At 41.1% G+C, this 19781-nt stretch overlaps 1 protein-coding gene across 7 annotated transcripts in view; it reads right to left on the bottom strand.

The window, feature by feature from the left end:
* zfh2 (Zn finger homeodomain 2) overlaps positions 1-19781 on the bottom strand; it is a 234291-nt gene that overhangs the window by 143377 nt on the left and 71133 nt on the right. For all 7 annotated transcript variants that reach the window (XM_034320178.2, XM_034320179.2, XM_034320177.2 and 4 more), the window contains 2 exons: positions 16392-16478; positions 964-999 (listed from right to left, as the gene is read on the bottom strand). The gene's annotated coding sequence lies outside the window, so the exon portion shown is untranslated. The remainder of the gene's footprint in view (positions 1-963; positions 1000-16391; positions 16479-19781) is intronic.

The raw sequence follows: 19781 nt of genomic DNA, 5'->3' as shown, positions 1-19781 counted from the left end.
GAACAACAATAGTACAGAATGAATTAAACAATGGCTCGCGAATAGTTTCGAAGATGGGCAGTTAGGAAACGGATGCTCAGCAGGAGGAAATGAAAAAACTTGCCGGCCAATGATTGGGCGTGCGAAAGCAAAAACCGAGTGAGATTCTACGTAAACGCGAAATGGTCAGAGACAAAACGCGATGCGGAACGTATCGGGTAAGGATAGAGAAATACGTAAGGAAGGACGCGCGTTCCGCTTTATCAGCGCACACGGCATGCCGCGGCGTGTTTCCATTAATTCGTGTCGCGAGGCAAACTCGTGCCGCTGGAATGCCCGTTGAAGCCGAGGAGAGAAGTCGTTAAGCTGCGTGCCGTTCGGCCAAGCAACCGGTTTTCCCATCGGTGATTCGTCGTTAATTCGCCGATGGAGAGTAAGTAATCGCACGCGTACACCGACGACCACCTCGAGTGTGTTACACGGTTACGTTCGCACCGCCGCTTACCTTGGGGTTGTTCCGATTTTCTTCGCCGATAAGCTCGACTTCTCGTAGAAAAGCGAGAAATTCTGTCCCCCCTCCCCCCTAACCCTTTATCTTTTTTTTTTTCTGTCGAAGAAATTGCTCGATGGAAGACGGTTTTTCTTTCAACCCTCGGAAACCCATGACGGGGTCTATTTAGTTACATGTTCTCAATAAATAAATTTATAGACGCTCCAAGCAGAAAAATGACAATAATTCAGAAGCTTGAGAGCTGCTCTATATTACATTTTTCAAACAATCAAATATCAAAAAAACTTACAACTTCTAACTATAGCACGCTACCGGGGAAGAAATGCACCCTAAAGTAAAAAACCTGAATGATAGCTGGTGATATTTGATTGATTGATTACTGTATCGCGTTACCATTTATTAGATACGAACATAGTAATTTTCCGAGTAATAAAGTACTCGTGGAATAAGATAAATAGCACATGTGTACTCACCAAATAAATTCGCCAGCATAGAAGTGGATGCTCCTTCTGTAATCAAAAGAAAATACTAATTAAAAACAGTAATTTGTTAAACAACCGCTACATCGTTTTATTTATAAAATATGACGTTAAAATGAGAAACAACCATCTATTTTCAACAATTTGACGCGGTATCAAATGAAAATCTATCATCCAGTTTCCATATGGTCAGCGGGAAGCGGGTACCCGTTATTTCTCTCACGAATTTTACGACTGTTCCAGGTACTTAAATACATGTTTACACTTCATGCCCGGCTTGAGTGTTTGGAAACGTAAACACGCCATGGTGGAAGACATCGGACATACACGAATGACCATATGAAATGGTCAGACGAGGTGAAAGACACACGCGTTACGTTCACGCACACGCTCGAGCAGCTCGAGCTATATTATTATATTTTACTTTGGCCGGCACGAAAACCCCGGCATAATTTGCGCGAATGAGCTGCAATTATTTAAGGGTGTGCATACGTAAGGAGGGTGGCAGCTGCAATAGGGCAACGTTATTTCAACCACTCGGGCTATAACCTCTATCGATTCCCCTTAACCGCGTCGACGACGCAGGACGAGCTCGTTTACTTCTTCCGGGAACCGTTGTTCGTTAACTAATCAACCTTTCGTTGATAACGATTGTTTCAACTTTGTTGAGAAGTTCACGCCGATGATCAATTGAACGAAACATAAAATGTTTTCATTTAATAAATCTATCAATTTTTAATTTTATCTCCCTTTAATTAAGAACGGTTAATTATTATACGGAAGAAAGAACGCTTCGTAGCGCCCACTGTACGGTGAAGAAACAACCTTCTCCCAACACACGATCGTGGAAATGCACCGCGACGCTTGGAAAGCCGACGTCGGTGTCGAAGGTGGGTTGAAGTGGCCTGAGCGGTGATTATGAGCGAGAAAGTGCCACCGTCCACTTTTCACCCCCCGTTAGCCGTTCCTTTTCTCTATCGTGGCAACTACCCCCGCCACTTTTACTATGGTTCAACTAAACCCCCAACGGATCAATACGTTAAAACATTGCCACGTCGGGACGCCGGCGTGTAAAACCCGAAAGAAATAACAGTGGTTTGGTGTTTTCCTTTGGTCACCGCTCGACCACTTCCTATCGCGTACTAATGAGCTTCCGTTCAATTTCCACGGGATCATGATCTTCTACGTGTTAATGATCGACAGTTATGTAGAAAAATATTCGTCTCGTTTATAGACGAAAACGGGATTCCCGTGATTGGCGATATTTGCCGTCGGGCTGACATAGTTCGTTGACTTTATTCACCGCCTCGATGTTATCGGCGCGACATCGAGTGATACTGATGTGACTTTCGTTTAAGTAGCAATTTTTCTTCGAAGTAAATTATTGTTCAGAGCTTCGAGGGATTATTATATTATCATGTTTTCCTTGATCATTTGTATGGAGCTATAGTAGATTAATATTCTTTGTACACTAACGCAGAAAAATGAAAACTGTTTTGTAAAGTGTATGATTCTAAATCACTGATATATTAAATTTAATAAAGAAACATTATTATTGGCATAATTAATAAGGTAAGTTTAAAAATATTTTATTCAAACATTTCAGTTGTTGCAACAATCGTCTTTAATGGGGTTTAAATTAGAGCTTTGCGGTGGATGTGGTAAAGTCTTTGAAACATTGTACAACACCTTTTTATTAACAAGCTTGGTAGAATGCGTTGGATCATTCCATCAATAAACACCGGAGTTCCAACTCCACCAGCTGTCATACAGCCCCATATCATCACTGACCCATTAGCGTGTTTAATAGCTGCTTGAAAACGTTTCTTTTATGCAATAATTGTATATTCTGTTTTCTACCATGTGTCCGGTTGATTTGCAACATTGTATTTTTATTACAATATGAAAGCTGTTACACTGTGGTAAATTACCCCTATGGTGGAATAAAAGGTAACCCTCAATCATATTGTTACTAACAGAACAGAAATAAAATGAAATCTATAGAAAATTTTTCTTTTCGATCTTGTATCATCCACCATCTGCTGTATGTACTATTAAAATTAGTTCGCGTTTTGTAATCAGTCTCAATTTAACGATCAGACATTTCCATCTACAAGCGTTTAGAGAGACAGACAGACCTCCACAGGGATCTTGACGAAGTACCGGAAGGAACCACGATATCTTTTGTTTGCGCTTGTTGATAGATCAGATAGAAAGTACCTACACGATTTCCGGAACAGACTAAACCATCGGGTATTGGTAGGCTTTTGAAGGGCACGAAAGACGGATGAACGGATGTCCGTGGCCTACCGCAACCAACGTAAGATACCGATCCACGCGTTCTTCTCCCTTCTTCGTGGGACATGCGCGCACACACACGTACGAACGCACGTTGCCCTCGCTCGTTTATAACCCTAACGCGTGTACGATGTAACGTTGCCTTTCCGCGGACGGTCGATATATCGATTGTCGTAGACGAACGACCGGCTGGTCGACGACCACGAACCAGAAACTAAAAGACAGAGAGGGCAATAGAACAGGAACAAGGTTGATGGCTGTGTGTGTCTAGCTTGTGGTCACTTGTTGCCTTCCACCCCCGGGGTGTTGGCCTTGTCCCTCTGTGTTTGGGGAACGCTTGTCGCTCGACCGCCGACAAACCATCCACGGAAGGATAGATCTCTTTTTCCTGTCGGTTAGTGACTCAATTTCGAAGAATTCCAACTTGCTGGAAATTCTGATACCACTTCTCTTCTCTCCAGCCGCGAAGGAGGATCATTTCCTCGCGATAAATCAATTGGAAAGCTAATGTTTTCGAAGGATTCGGTTACTTCAAAATTGTCAAATTAATTAAAGGAATCTCGAGATATTAGAAGATCAATCCATTATGGATAGTAAGGGGTAAAAGCGTTATTTCAAAGGATATGTAAAACCAGGAATCACAACACTAGATCATTCGATAATTTTGTGTCTATAATGTTCACGACAGCGATCATCGAACCACTAAAAGCCGCCTTCCGCTGCGTTCTCGACATGCTCGTTCGAGATTATCGTTATCGTTGAGAACGTAAGATATGGTAAATAGTCGATAATAACACCCTTAGTGTCGTTTGCCCAGTACTATTCCGAGTGGTCTGCTTGACGGGCAGACGTTCCACTACAAACACAGATGTCTCGTGGCATCCCACGAAACTTTCTTTATCTTCCTTCTCGAATTAGAAGCTTAACCAGCTAAGGCACAAAATTATCGAGAAGGTATGTCACGGTTTCGAGAACGTATGTCCTTCGGTTCCCATCGATACGTCGATTTTATGTTCATCGTTAAAAACATTCTCAAAATATTCAATCTTTCAATAAAATTTCATTGTTACCATTGATCTGTGCGATATCTATTCAACGTAGACCATCATTACAGGAAGGTATTTTTATGACTGTAATTAGTCAGGGATGCGTTAATGCTATGTGTTATCTGTCACCTCGTAAAATTGTACTGTCAGTCTATAATTATTATTCAGAATTATTTTCTATTGTATCGTTATCAATTCGGGATGATCAGGTCGTTATACTTTACCATGCACGAGGTATGCAAATAACTCTGCATCCAGTTTTAAGTATATGTAACAATAACGGCGGTCTAAGGGCCCCTTAAACAGTGGGCTGAGGGCACCTTAGAGGGCGGCCTGAGAGCACCCTTGAGAGTGGGAAAACCTAACCCTAAGTAGCGGTAGATATAGGCGCACATATCACGGACTCGAAGTAATGCAAACGCGGTACCGGCTCCGAAAGTTATCCGTGGATACGGAGGAATAGGTTTAGTGGGTCCCACATTACCCTTCTGGTAATCCCTTCGAATGTAACCAAATTTTCCTTCCCTCTAAAAAAATTAATTCCAAGTATCTAATAATTTAATCTAATTAAATTTGAACAAGAAAATGTACAAAAAAATCGTTTCAAAGGATCGTTAGTCTGATTTTCCTTACGATGATAATAGGTAGAGCTGGACAAGTTAATGATGTCCATGTTTGCGACTCGTACGTGAGAAACACAAGCGTAGCACTGACAGGGATTATATAATATTCAATTTTAGTATGCGTGCGACCCGTCTTAATCCAACCATTACATCTAATTGGTCGGGATTAGCTAATATCCATGTAGTGATTAGGCCGCGTTTGTAGCACGGCTCGTTTAGATTGAAGCTAATTCTCCCGGGAATCTAGCGCATGCATTGCCTTGATGTACTACAAAGAATCGATAGACCGATCAAACATTATTACAGGGAAACTTCGGACTATCTTTTTTTCACGCCTCTCAGTAAATTCTTTGATTCGAAAGCGATAAATCCGTCGAAAATTGTGTTATAAAATGTTGCAAATAACCGCGAAAAATGATTTGACAGCAAACGCGAGAATTTTATTCTGCGCATCAGCATTATGAGTCTATGATGATTTCATAGCCTCGTCCAAGGGTACTCGCAAACCTATAATTTAATAACTAAGTACTTAGTTTCCATATAACGTTAGACGCGTCAGACGTCTTCTAATGACTTCCGTCACCAAGCGATTTTTCTTCTAAAGATATTTAAGAATCTATCGGTATTAAGAAGCTTCTTAGTACTGAAAAATTCCGTGTTCTAGTTTGAAAAATTATCGGTAAACCTCGATGGAATTTTAATCCCGTCCATTCTGAACAAATGAAAGAAATAAGAAAGGAAGATGTTTCGCTGTCTTATCCATTACACGTTATCAGGTTTAACGTGAAAGCTTATCAATGTAAACTTTGTGTTCTTTGCTGTCTACATACCACTTAACCGGCCGTGTCATATCTTACAGAGTAGATGAAAGAAGAAGAAGATCTCTCCTTTCCGGTTTGCCGAGCACGTTACAAATTTGGCCGGCAAAAGGGCGGGGATGTCGGCTGTCTTGTCGGTGCTACCAACCGGCCTGTAAAGAACCTTTCTCGCTCTGCTCGTCCACGATGATTCTCCGCGTTCTTGTTTTCGTACTTTTATATTTTCCTGTCTAAAATCTCCGGGTCCCAGGTCTCTGGTACCCGGGATCACGTAGCCGGACACGTTCACCGTTTCTCTTCCCCTTTTTCTTCTCTCCGTCTCAGTTCGTCAGATCTGATCGTTTAAAGTTCAAAGTTCATCCTTCAAAACGCACGATCCAGGTAGACGAGAAGAGGAAACGGTCCGGTCGTGTAAGCGTGCAGGACGACCGTTCGCTCGTGTGAAGCCGGCATTATTATGAACTGTTCATACACCGTGCACCCAGGTGTATAAACAAGGCGTGTCACTTTCACCGTGACAAGACCGCCGGCGAGAGTCGTTTCCTTGGTACCCCACGGATCTCCCGTGGTTTCGCCTTCTCCTCAGGGGAACGAGATCGCGCCACCAAGATTGGGCTTGGCTTTCGCGGTGCGAATTGCCTTCGGCCGAAATCGTTAAAAAGATCTGCACCGAGTGATAACGGGTGAAGAAATAATTAGAGGCGTGGATGCTCGCCACTCTCCGAATATGCTTTTAATGCTCCTACACAGAGTTTGTTCTCGCGATAATCCGTGAACACGATGGTCCCTTTTATCGGTCTCCGCGGTTGTAAAAGCGTTTTCGGTGCTGTTCCAACGGCGAGGGGGGGCGAGAGTCGATAAGCGATAGTCATTTGGGTAAAACATTTTATTTGAAGAAGGACGAAAAACGTTTCGAAGCGTGCACTTCTGATGCCTGGTCTTTATTTGCCAAGGCTCTAAAGTACCTTGGGTATTGAATTCCGATGGGTGATAGGTTTGTGTACCCATGGGATCAACTGGAACGACTAATTTTACGTTTTAACAAACCATGGTGCTTGGGAAGACCTCGTAACTTTCTGAAGGCATTCGCCTGATTCTCAAACGAGATCCTTATTTTCTTTTATTCAGATGTTCAAACGATGGATGTAATTAGAACATCGGTACAGGGTTAAACGAAAATTTATACAGAGTTTTTTAAAGAAATATTTTGAAGAAGGTGAACAGTGAATGAAAAGGGAGGAGAAGAGATAGCAAGATCTTCTCACCAGATCTTCGAAATAATTTCAACGAATAATCCTCGCAATCCAAGCACGACTGCAGCCACCACAGAGTCACAGTCGTTCTTAAAGGCGACCGTTGGGGGACACAAAGGGAATCGTCCCGCTTTGAATGGACTTTTCCAGGTATTCGACGCCGAAAAATTCCTACGGTGGAGAGGCCTCCACGGTGAAAAAAGGTAGGAGAAGAGAAACACAGCCGAACGAGGGCATGCACCAGGAGTAGAGAAAGCAATGTTGAAGGACGCGTGTTTGCTCGAAACAAGGGTGCATCATCTCGAACAGGGGATGATTTCATGCAGCGACGAAACAGATTTACTAGTCCGACGAAAAATCATGGCGCGAAGAGCCAGATGACACCGGTCATTCCGAGCCTAGAATTCATTTCCATACATTAACCCTCCGCATAGAGGACGACGTCCCGCGTCGTTCGATCCATCTTTCTCTCTGTTTCGTTGCCACCATTCGCTGTTTCCTGCCGGAGCCACCAGGTTTTGTTAGAATTATGACGGATAAACTATGCGGCAAGATACAATGCGGTAGCGTCCGACGGGGGTGGTTGGCCCCCAACGAGCCAAGATTTTGTGAACCCGGTCTTTGGGGGATTCCAGTAGGCTGATCGGAATTTATCGGGCCATAAGGCAGTTTTATAATACCACCGGCCGGCAGCCTTAGCGTCCAACGGTAGATTTTACACGTATGCGCCGCATAAACCAGCATCTGAATTTCGTATCGTTTCTAGTGTCTCCTTCCTTTCTATTATTTCGTGGCAGGCGTTCCATGCTCGCTGTACAACGCGTTCAAACGAGATATATTTTCTGTTTCACGGTCGCAATATCGCCAACGGAACAGTTAGCGTGTCAGCATGTACAGGGCGTACATTCGATCATTTTAATGATCTTCGTTATTTTTAGAAATATCGAAGGGACGCCCCCATTTAATAATTATTATATCACCGATAATAATTGAAAGTTTACTAATTAATTTTCAATCTACCACTGATGGTTCAACGGATCATTATCGAATCTGTTTAAAATATTCTCCAAGTTTCTCGCCGGTCCTTTCAATTTCTCATCGAGCATTTCTGTTTTGGACATAACGTACGTCAAGGTTTTAATACATCATTAATAAAATTGAAGCGCGTGCGATATAGGTTAGCATTTAGGAGCGTGACGAGAGAGCTGGGAAGTGTCAAGTATCGGGATCGAAAGTTCAAACTCATCGAGGAGGAAGGTTGAAGGGAGTTTTCTGGGAATTATGACGAGTATATGCTGACTGGTTCCCTCCGGGTGGTATCCCTGGGCCCCTGCTCATTCGGTAATTAATTACACTCGCCGTCGAAGCTCGTTCGTCGATCTTCATCCGAGATATCGACTGGATTGACCGTACGACTCGCACCGATTCACTGACATGAGCTTTTCTTCGTTGGCAGCTATGCGCATACACACGCTTACACATATACACACGTGTCACGGTGAGTCACGGTACAAGATTAATAAGATTGTGTACATTATACATTTCATTTGACGAACAGCTCTTTTTTCTGTCAATTTCTCACTCGGACCTTCCTCTTTCTGATGAGTGGAATTCATACTGCAAGCTTTTAATAACAGTTGTTCAGAAAATAACCAATCAATGTTTATACGCTGATCACGATTTTACATTGGATAAAAGTTTCTTCAATTTTCTATAACTTTTCTACCTTTCTGTTCGATGTCGAATATAATAACAAGATTCTTCGAATTGTCCTCATTTTGTTATATGTATAACTGATATATGTACTATTGAAAAATTGTTTTTACCACTTAGAAATAAATTCTCAAAATTAGTTTTAGGACTATCCAAAGTGGTTTAACCCTCTAATTGAATTTTGGAGACATTTTCACGGTCTCTAATTAACCTGTTCATTCATTATCACGAATTCGCTAATAATGAACATGCAAACTGCAATATTTTAAACAAACAAAGACACGAGGCTTATTTGCACGTAGACACTTTCTTAAGGTGAGAAACGACTAACGCAAACTCCTTCGCATTCTTTTCGAAAAGTTGCTGCTTTTTAACGTAGAACCGGTCAGCCAATTAGAGGTTGGACCGGTGTTTCTAAATATTGTTAAGTCGTTCTTACACGCGAGGCACAAGTACATAATCTCCTTAATTTCAGTCTAATTGGTCGCGACGTAGCAAAGGGCGAAGAGCTAGGCCCTAAGGGTACTGTGTCATATTAGCACTTAACGGGCATATGTCGTGCACGCTGGAATAGCGTAATTCTTGTCACGGATTTAATAATTTATGGTAATGCGGAATGAAATTGACCTGAGAACGTAAGTTTACTCGATGCAATACCGATTCCTACACAGTGTAATTATAGCGTTTGCTCGGCCACTACTCTGGGTCGGTTGTGTTACTGTGCTGTTACAAGCTTAAGTCTTAGATGCTTTTCCTTCTATTCTTTGATTATTATTGTGCAGTTAGGTGAAACTGATGGGAAACTTCATGAATGAACTTGTATTAGCGTTTGAGAAACGAGCGGAAAATTAAGGATGCAATTTGAAAGAACTGCATTCCCGCAGCATTGGCGAAGTTGAGACTGAAAAGATTTGTGCAGAGAAAAGATTGAAGTTAATTATGACAGAAAGTAATACTTAATTTTGTATGTAAATAATATTTTGTTAATCTAGAAAAATTAAAGTATTGTTATTTTATTTGTTTAGAACCTTTCCATAAAATAATTTTCTATTTCATTTTAATTAAACATTGCACAATGAAAATATACGCTATTCTATTTTATTGTAAATACCAAGTGGTTTGAAATATAGGAACAAAATTCTTTCAGTTTATTGTTAAATTCATCAGTCTTTGATTTTCTCAAATGTCCGAATGTTTTGATTTATAATCCACATCTCACCCACGGTTGCAGCCGCGTGATGTTGACTCGTTGACCGGTTTATGCCATTATACCGTGCTTCCTCTGATCTCTCTCTCTTTCTTTCTTTCTCTCATACTCTTTCATTCTTTCCTCTCAATCTTTTTTTTTTTTCATTTATTTGTAATTACGCTCGATGGATTAAACCATGTTTCCAGGTGTTATCATTTTACGCTATAGCGTTTGATACAACTTTAATTCTCTATGGAAACAAGTAATTTTGGTATACCAAATTTCTGTGTTAATTAGTAAATTAGTAATAATTATTCTATTAGATATTTGCTACAGAACTTTGAATAATTCTAATCAAAAGGAAATCCAACGTTAGGGCTACGTTTGTATAATATTTCTTACCAAATGAATTAAAATTCATTAATATTAAAAATCAATATTATGAGCAGTAAAATTTTGAAACAAGAATTTTATATAAAAATACGTTTAATACGTAAGTTAATCAATTAAGTCAACAGAAATACAATCACTCAATATGTGAAATTAAATAGGGGTACGAATAAATTTCTAAACCTTTACGAGAATCAAGGGACGCGTCGTAATGTATGAAAATTCGAAAGAAAATGAAAAAGGGGGTTGAAAGTGTAGGAGTAAGGAAAGAGCAAGAGAAACAGGGAGAGACTTTATGTACCCAAGTCGAGACATAGGCAACGGATATACGAGCTATATTACAGACTGCTACCGCGCACTTACGGGTTTTATAAGACGCTTAAAATTTTATTCGTTATAAAATTCTCATCGTGCTCACCCACCTATACTTGTCAACCGTTCATCTTAGATTCACAGTGAAAATTTCGTGTCCAAGGAGGATCAAGTAATTTTGAGTGGTTAGCTCATCTTTTACATACAACATAATAATTTAGTCTTTATTAGCAAATTATTTCATTAGTAGATCTTTAATTACTGGCAGCCGTTTTTGAATGTTGTTACAATAAGAACTGTATTTCTTTGTTACAAATTATATGATTCTTTATGCACATAATACATCGTGCGAAATGAAATTGTAATAAGATTTTGCTGTTCACGAATGAAGGAAAGATACTGAACTGAAAATATTCCTTTCATAACGCAAAGTTATACAGGTAAGAGAGGGTGGTTAGATGAGATTTCTTTCAGGTCCGAGGGTGTTGGGGCGAGGAACGAAAAGGACGAACAGTTACATAGGCTAGATTTTACCCTCACCAGTGCATTGTTACCGAGTTATGTTCGAACGGCTGCATCTGAATTCTGCTTAATTTTCTCGAGAAGAGAGATTAGGCGAAAATGGCCGACGAGAGAGAACGACGACAAATGCAGCGAGCTCGTTCTTCTAGAAACCCCTTAAAATATTCGAAACTGTTACCGGTGTAGAGGCATTGTTGCCGGTACAGATCCTTTCAAAACTTCTTTTTTTTTTTTTCATTCTTAGTACTGGTTCTTGAACGATGCTTAAGCGATTTTTCAAAGACCCGCGTCTGATTAATTGCGCGTATCCGGTTGATCAATTCTTTGAAAGTGAAGGAACGGTTTTTGGTACTCGGTTGACGGGTTAAATGAAACGGAACGAGTTATTCTCAAAAGGCTGACGTCTATATTTTTAATGAAAATAATTGATATTAAATCATTCTATGGAATGTGATTTTAAGTAATCCGATTGCGAATGATCACAGTTGTCTACAAGTTTCCGTTTCAAGCTTCGAGCTTAAGCTATTTGAAACGTTGCAGTGTAAGCTTTTGAAAGAATCGAGCGCGACCGAAGGAATACGGTTTAATTCGCGCCAATGAAATTAATTATGAAGATAAAGGATCCTAAAGGAGGACGGCTGGTCCTCGTTGCTTGCATCCCTCTTCTTCGTTTCCCGGAGGGAAGCTGCGAGGGCTCTCGGGCTGCAACCAGTTTCGAACAGTTCGACGGAAACCAGTCGAGCGAGAGGAAACAGGGAAGAGAAAGGCGGAGAGGAAAAGGGAGATAGACGCTTAGCGGAGGGACTTACGGACACTTGGCCACTCAATGGTGCGAATTTAAGAGCGCCAGCCGTTACGCTTCTCATTCGTTAGCATAAATTAATTATTTTTCAAGGGGACTGAAAGGCAGGACTTCTCGAAATCGGCCAGAGACCAGTTTCCTTCGTCCCTTGATTGTTTGTCCAGTACTATACGACTCTTAACACGATGCAACACGGTGCTCACAAGGTGTTGGTAATTGGCACGCATGCGGGGACTTGTGTCATAATTATTCGGGAATCACGGTGAAATCGATATTTCCTTGAATTCTAGTAAAGATGGAAGATTTATGGAGTGTGAAATCAACGTAGTGCTCGAATATTTCAAGAAACAAATAGACGATACACCGTTAAATTAATTTTTCAAGAAATTCTACTACAGAACTTTGCATTCACCATTAAAAGTCTCATTTTCTGTTCTAAAAATTAAAAATTTATTAAAATCATCCAAATCAAATTTCTTCGAATTTTATGAAATCGCAGGACTTGAGTGGAAGAAGAAATGGTAACGAAAAAAATAATTAATCAGAAAATTGGAAACGTAAAGAGTGTATCAATCAGAATTCCAACGCTCGTTAAATTAATTACCTATCGAAATCCATACGTTATCTTTCGAACTCGTGCCATTTTTTGCTGATACATTCTCCGACGAAAAGGAAACAGTTCAAAAACCAGTTCAGCTAGAATGTCCACATTCAAACACTTCGAATCGCGTTCAAGAAATAAAGAACGATTCGCATAGTTACGCCTACAAAGAAGCAAACTGAGAAAGGGATAAAAGGAAGAACACGAGGGTGAAGCGACGAGGATGAACCAAAAGGAAAAAATAAAAAGAAACGAGACATCCGGCGCGAATTAAGGAACGAAAATGAAAGTTGATGAATGCCGATGAAATCAGAAACGAATGCACCGGGAATTTCGTAGTTCTTTAACTCCTGCGAATTAATAGACCGCTGTCATCGTACAGAATCGGTTGAAAAGCGTGCGTGCAGCGAGCTGATTCTTGTTCCGTGTCTCATGAAATCGGCGCGGATAGGTTTTGAGGTCGTGTCCAGTTCGTGTGTACGGGCGCGCAAAATAAGCGAAGTGGACTTAGATTGGGCTAATTAATTAATGCGCACGTCCTGTCTCGTCCCGCCTAATTATCTCGCTTGTCAGCTCGGACGTCGTTCGCTACACCGTTAATGCGTGTCTCCCCTTCTCTCTTCTCGCGCATTCCTCGTTCGTCATCTCGTTCCTTCTCTCCGCACACACCTATCTACGTCTCTTTCTCTCCGCGTGTTTCTCATTTCCTCGTGGTTAACCTGATTCTCTTTGTTGTAATTATAATCAGGCTAATCGTGACGTCAGACAGGAAGCTACACCTAGAAAAATTGCCCGACTTCCGTGCACCACGAGAAACCTTCCACATCCTACGATCGTTTAAACGATACTCATCTAACGTGTTCGAAGATTCTTCGAACATTTTTTTCAATCAAACTTACAATTAATTGACCCTCTGACCTGCTATGTACGCTGTAATAAGTGTCATTCATTTAATTCTTATTTCGTACATACAGAACATTGAAGCCTAGAGTACTCAGCAGTGAAAGGGTTAAATGTTTTTATAATTGACAGTTTAGATAAATATCTACCAGAAAATAGTATTGTAACCGTCTAAATGAAATTATTATTTATTTTCTCAAACACTACTCGTCGTTTTGCCGAAGTCCCAACAAGATGGGCTGTAAGATAGCCTGGTTCGTGAATAGCCTCTAAACTCGCGGTTCATTAATTTTGAAGAATCTATAGGTAAGACTGCTTTCGTGGCATAATGCTGGCATTAACGATCGAAAAGAATCGCTCGTTCGTTTCTGTAGAATATACTTGAACTTGAATCGACGATCATAGCGATGGCACGATGGGAAAAAGTTATCGATGCGTGATCGTAGATCATCGTTTGTTTGCGTGCGCGGAAAATGATATGCAGTTAACGTAAGGATTTATTACAGGGACTTGGGTTAGAGAATTCTTTTTCTTTTCATTCTTGTCGATTATTTTGCAACGATGGTATAACCAGATAAATTTCGATGAAATTCCTCGCAATCTTTCACCGATCGATCTATTAAGTAAGTATTCGATACAACGAGTCGATCGATACAAGTGTAATATATCCTCTTATGACTTATGTATAGAATTCGATTTAGCCTGGAAAACGTACGTCGGAGACGCGGATCGCGTCGCTTGTCAAGAATCGCGAACAGCCTGGAATTCGAATGAATAAACGCGACTTGGCTGTGCAGCGGTGAAAGAATGAAAAGAGAACGAGCGAACGAAGAGCGAAAATGAATTATGGAGGAATGTAGCGAAAAATGTACCGTGCTTCGATTTGTTTACGCAGGTTCCCACGAGCTACGTTCTGGAACGAGGATTTCAAAGGCGCGTTAGAAATAACGAACGTAATAACATTTCTGCTTTCTCTGACCAAGAATAAGTAACAAAAATTTCGTATATAATCAAGAATAAATATAATTTTACAATCTATTTTTAAATAAACCTCCTTGCGTTAAAATAGAAAATTGTTACATCGACTCGGTCCCCGTTACAAGAGACAAAAATCATCAATTCATCGAATAAGCAATAGATGAGGGACGAAATAAAGAGAGACGACTTCCGGCCCACTCGATCCCAATTCCGTGCGGCGCATTCACCATAATCAAACGGAATTATGCGGCATGAGGCAACGACTAACCGATCCCACAAATCAAAGAATCTATGTGGAAGCCGTTCGAACGTCCCATTCGATGAATCGAAGGGTGATGAAGATTCGGTTATGCCGGTGGAATAAAGAGGCCGGTCGATTGGGCGATCAGTCAGGATCAGAGTGAAACAGCGAGAGAATACCGAGACCCAACGAAACAGGTAGAAGCACCCGGGCCAGCACTCTGGCCCAGATTTTCTCTTTACCTTCACCCCTTTCGTTCGGTGGTACATAAATCGAACAACAAACGAACAGCGACGAAAGAAAGGGACCGAGGTAGAGGGGCGAGTTGGCCTTTAAATACCGCAACGTACTTTAATTGTATCATCGAAACGAAGAAAAGATAGAAAGAGGAGGAAACATCGGCGAATGAAGAGGGGAAATACCGAGGGTTGGAGAAAGAAATAGAGCAGAGGCTCATCGTGTATCATGTATTTTAAGGTATTTGGGTCGTGCCAAGGGTGGTAGCACTGTTTCTATTATTGTCTCAGAAGGGAAGCAGCCCCTTCGCTTTTCAGATCCCCGACACCTATTCACCTCGAAAATCGCAGATCTCACGAACCGACTCGGGCACATTCATTCTCTTTGCCGTACCTGGACGAAACTGAAGTGACAACTCTACGTGTATCTGCTCGCTCCTTCTCGCTTCGTCTATCTGTCTGGATCAGCCGGGGACAATGCAGGGAATTAAGGGCGATGCTATAGGTGTGGGAATTTCGGATGAAACACAGATACAGTTTGGCTTGACTCTCACTAGAATGCATACTAATACCAACCGACATTTTTCTCGTTATATCGAGCAAGCAATGGAAACGAGGATTCTGAGATACACTTAGGGGTGCGTTCGGGGGTATTAACGAACGCCAGCTGAAATCTCTTCCTATGAGCGAGCAGAAGTCGTTATATATTTTTTTAAATTTGATGTTAAAAATATTGTGAAAGAGAAGCCTGATACAATCGCGATCCAAACTTACAAAACGTATACATTTAACTTTAGGATAAAGAGTCAAATATGCTGGTAAAATAACTTTTAAAGGAACAGTGTAAATTTTAAAAAATGAATCCATAATCCGTCATCCGAGGGTTAAATTTTGTTGAACGAAATCACGGTTTTCTGAATTCGAAGATTATTATCGAACGCATTAATCACTGCTTCTTCGTCGTTAATGAAGTGAAAAAAAAACCCTTTCCTTTCCGTCCACGTCCGTCAGGTATCCCTTTTCTACTGTTCGTACCCCTGAAAGGGGTAACAAGTGCACGCTTCACGTGGAAATGAACGATGCAAAAACGTTGGCCCGCAGTGGGAAATTTGAATTTGAATCTAAGCCATCGTCCGCTCGCGTGCTGTTACGGATCTAGGGCTAAATTTGCATACGGAAAGGTGGTGGCGCGGATGAAAATCTTATGGCATTCTTTGTTGAGAAGCGTGTTTAGACGGGGCGTTCGATTTTTCTGATACGCGTAACGGTTGTTGCACTTTTAAACAGCTTTCGATTTGCTGCCGTTTCGAATCCGTTCGATCATGCAACGATTATTCAAATTCATCCTTTCACATTATAACGTACATTTTATCTGAACACGAATATAGAACAACCTTTGAAAATAGACTGTGTTTTTGTTCTCAAGGTGCAGTATAATACAACTTTGAAATAGAGCATGCAATTAATTTTGGTTTATGAATATTAAAGATTTTCAATTACCTTGCGTTGCAGATTGTTTAATCCGTCCTGGAAACCTTCCATTTAAGCATCGAAGATCGCCTTAATGTCTCGCACTAACGTTTCCATCTGTAATCAAAATAAAATAAAATAAAATAATCAAATCAAACAACTGCACATTTTTTTCTGATTATCCAACAAATTTAGATTAATTCATTAGATTAGTTTGAAAGTTATTATCGAGCACATCGTTCATCGTTCATTGCATCTAAATTGCCCTTACGACCGATTTAAGGATGGAAATGAATTCCGGGCACACGTTCCAGTCTCGTGTCGATGTTCCTGATTTTAATTATAATCTAGGGAGGCTGCGACGGTGCCGTATCCGTCGCATCATGCAAATAGATTGGGAGGCCACAAAGCGGGCGCGCGCCACTTCCGGCTCGTGTCTCCGGTTCAGAGAAATTTGAATATTTTTCTCAGCTCCCGTCTCAGACGTTCCTCTCTTCCTTCGTTCGGGACTAGGTGATCATCGATGCATAGGCACGTGTCCAGAAATCGGCGATTCTAATTCTAATCTTCATGCGGTGAATTTAAATAACATTCCTCACCCTCGAATATCATCCTTGCGCGATCCATCGTCGAGGACACGCGACTGAATCACTCGAGCCCTCTTCTTCTGATTTGCATCGTTTTTTACTTCCACTCGTCCAAATCGCGCGTGCCGGAATAAGTTTTAGCGATACGAGATTTTGCTCGCTGATCCGTACGAATAAATCTTTAGGGTTCTGAATACGTTGGAACGATATGAATAGTTTTCTTTGATCATAGGTGTTGAGCGATGAAGCTAAATACATTTACTACAGCGAATCTTTGGAATCAAACTTTCAAACAACGTTTCATTTTCTTATTGCTCCAACAGTGAATCGTAAAGTGACGTCAAGCTCTCGGAATAAATGTTACCGATCTAAAAGTTCTTCAATTACCCCAATAAAATCTTCCTCCGCTCGATTCGATCGGATCGCAGGTCCGGTCCGCTTCATCATCAAACCGGCGATCTATCGCGACCATCGCCAGGTGAAATCGCGCGAATAAAACGACGTTAAAGTACAGCGATCGCGACGAATCTTCGAGCAGCACTGTAAACACGGTAAAATCGTTATTGTCACCCACGAATGTGACGGGAACGGTACGCGTGCACGTCGTTTCCACGACGCGGGCCAGACCGATCGTCGTTTCGCCATGAGATTCAAGCATGTTCGCGTCGCGCGTACGACCGTACAATTATTGTCAACGTCACCCACGAGTTTCCATACTCGTCACCTACGATCGAGTAAATGCCGATTTAACGGGAGGTCTGACGATGTCCAGAGGGAAGCCCTCGCGGACGAGATGCACGCCCGGCGAATCGGACCCTCTGCAAAATCCACAGAGACACACGGAGAACGATCAATTGATCGCTCGTACACACGACAATTATTACTATACTTTGTTTCATATTTATAACCCGGCTACAAATCAACATTTATTTCCGATCAGAGCGAGGGTACTTTCGGAAATTTCATTCAACGCGGAGGAGATTTTTTATTGGAACATTGAAATCTGTACTTTTTGCAACAAATTTTACAGAAAAATCATTTCCCACTGCGTGTTGAATGAAATGTGCAAAAGTATCCCCGTTCTGACAGGAAATAAATGCTGATTGGTAGGTGGGTGATAAATATGAACCACAGTGTCCCCTGATGGAACTTCGTTAACACCGTAAAAAGAATCGATGAAGAAACCTTTGCGCATCGCGTCTCTTCGAACGATCGGCCGTTTCGCGAAGAACATTTCGTCGATCACGCGATCGACGTTTATTACTATCGTCGAGCATTCGATCGGAGAATTGATTATTCATCGATTTTTCTTACTACGAGCCGACAAATCGTCTAACAAGTTGCGTTGTTTCGCGCTATGCCCTTCCCGCGAGATCAAAATCATGCCGATCGAGGTAGTTAAAGATTTTTCTTCCAGCATCGATTCGTTATCGTCTGGTTTATCTGTCGAAATGCTTCCTACTATTAAGATACGTGGATATAGTACATCGATGGAAACGTCCGGATATTTATCGACGATGAGGGAGAACGCCTAAGGTTCGAGTAAACGAGAGTTAAATACATGCTGATTTTATATATTAGAGTTTTTAAATTGTAAATTGCATGTAAGAATGTTCTTCCTCTTCCTCTTGTGCCGAACGGATACGTGACATAAGAAGGAAAAGTAGAGCGCGAACGATAGTACAAATTAATCAACGGTTACGATTCTTGTGGTAATTGCACGCGCTGAAGGTGACCATTTAGTTGGGTGAAAGCAGCGTTCAAACGTGATTTTCTATTCTACTGTTCCGCGAACTGCAATTTGTTAAATAATTGTTATAAATTCAAAGTAATTTTTAATTTATAAATTTTTTAATTAAATGTCAAATCCCCGGATACTTTACAGTTCAAACAGTTATACTTGAGAAAAACTTTTCTAATCTATGGACAAACAAAACGATGTTATCGTTATTTACAACTTCTCAGCGTTCGATTGATAAAAATACGATTCGAGCCGAAGATATACGTTTTACTGGCCGGTTCAGCAACACGGAACACACGTCCAGGTAAACTACCCCCTCGTAAAAATCTTATGCACGGTGGAGGGGGGCTGTATTTTCTTGATCAGCATAAAGTACTGTGTGCATTAAATGCAAAATTGTATAAATATATCTTTTTATTCGACCGTATGTTGAAAACGTTTGCGACTTTGAGTAAAGAAACACTTCGGTGAAAGAAGAAAAAAAAAAAAAAAAAAGAGGAAACAGAAAGAAACGACGCGAAGTCAAGGCATTTACGACAAGGCGCGTTTCCAATAGTCCGTTCTAAGTTTCTACCGTCTCTGTCTTTCGGTCGCGGATCGGTCTTTTCTCTTCCTTAGCCGCGAGACGGTCCAGCAAAGTCGCGTGGGCGAACGAGCGACTTTATTGGCTGGTCCACAATGCGACATTTGCAGCTTCGTGTGTCGCAGGCTCGTTGGTATAACACGGCCACTTCTCGGTAAGAAAAAGTCCCCGTGGATTACGTACTCCCCCGCGACGAATCCGTTTTTTCCCAAATCGAACTGTCTTCAATAAATGAGCCGTTGGAAGTATAATTGCATTTCGATAGCCCAAATATCTATTGCTCCCAACACATTTTATTACGTTCCAAGTGATGTTAGAAATTTCACTCTGTTCAAGAAGCCTTGTAATTGGACTAGGAAATCATTTATCAAACTAAGAGATTAAAAAATGATGGATCTTCTTAAAAAACAAGTAGCATTCTCCTTTAACTTCGGCATGATAATCGAAATGAGTATATGAAGTGGTTGTTATCAAGAGCAATCATGCCACGTGGAAAGTTAAAATTTTTT

The sequence above is a fragment of the Osmia lignaria genome, chromosome 13 (assembly GCF_051020975.1).
Source record: "Osmia lignaria lignaria isolate PbOS001 chromosome 13, iyOsmLign1, whole genome shotgun sequence".
Taxonomy (NCBI): domain Eukaryota; kingdom Metazoa; phylum Arthropoda; class Insecta; order Hymenoptera; family Megachilidae; genus Osmia; species Osmia lignaria.
This window is presented reverse-complemented; position numbering and strand designations above follow the sequence as displayed.